This window comes from Atta colombica, unplaced genomic scaffold (genome assembly GCF_001594045.1).
Source record: "Atta colombica isolate Treedump-2 unplaced genomic scaffold, Acol1.0 scaffold55, whole genome shotgun sequence".
Taxonomy (NCBI): domain Eukaryota; kingdom Metazoa; phylum Arthropoda; class Insecta; order Hymenoptera; family Formicidae; genus Atta; species Atta colombica.
Genome location: NW_017259545.1, coordinates 267727 through 268448, shown reverse-complemented (window position 1 = coordinate 268448; position 722 = coordinate 267727).

Sequence of the window (722 nt, the reverse complement as noted above, 5' to 3'; positions counted from 1 at the left end):
ATATATATATATATATATATATATATATATGAGCCTATTTGTATTAATCATTATAGTAATTGAAATATAATGAAACATAGTTTCTACAAATCTACATAGTTTCTGTCAATATATTGTATCTCTTATAATGATTATATAGCTGCAACATGAAAAATGATTACAATACTATTACCAACATAATTTCTGCATCTTTTATATAATAACATTTTTTAGATGTATGAAACTATGATTGATTTCCAACATTTCTGTCGATTAGCAATATACACATATATATGTATGTATATATATATATTTATATGTATTATATGTAACATTATATTCTGATCTTATATCTTTGTCACATAATATTATGTAATAACCAGGGCTTGGACAGGATTAGTGCAAAATTCTCGCGTCGCCCACGGAACAATTACTGTATGTAAATTAAATCGTGCACTAGCCAAGATTGTCAATTCAGACTTCATCTGACTTTATCGAACACTCGATATACTCATGCATAGTAACTACTCGACGCGCGACACGGAAACTCGCACAAACATCCTCTAATAAGTAGTGCTCTAGTAATAACTGTTTGGAAAGCAAATATCGATTTCACAGATAGTCGAACTATACATATACCTTTTGCCGAGAAGCTTACCTTATTGCATTTAAGCATTACAACAGACAATATATAGTAGAACTATTTTGTTTAATTTTTACTTGATCTTACTTCCTATTGATTC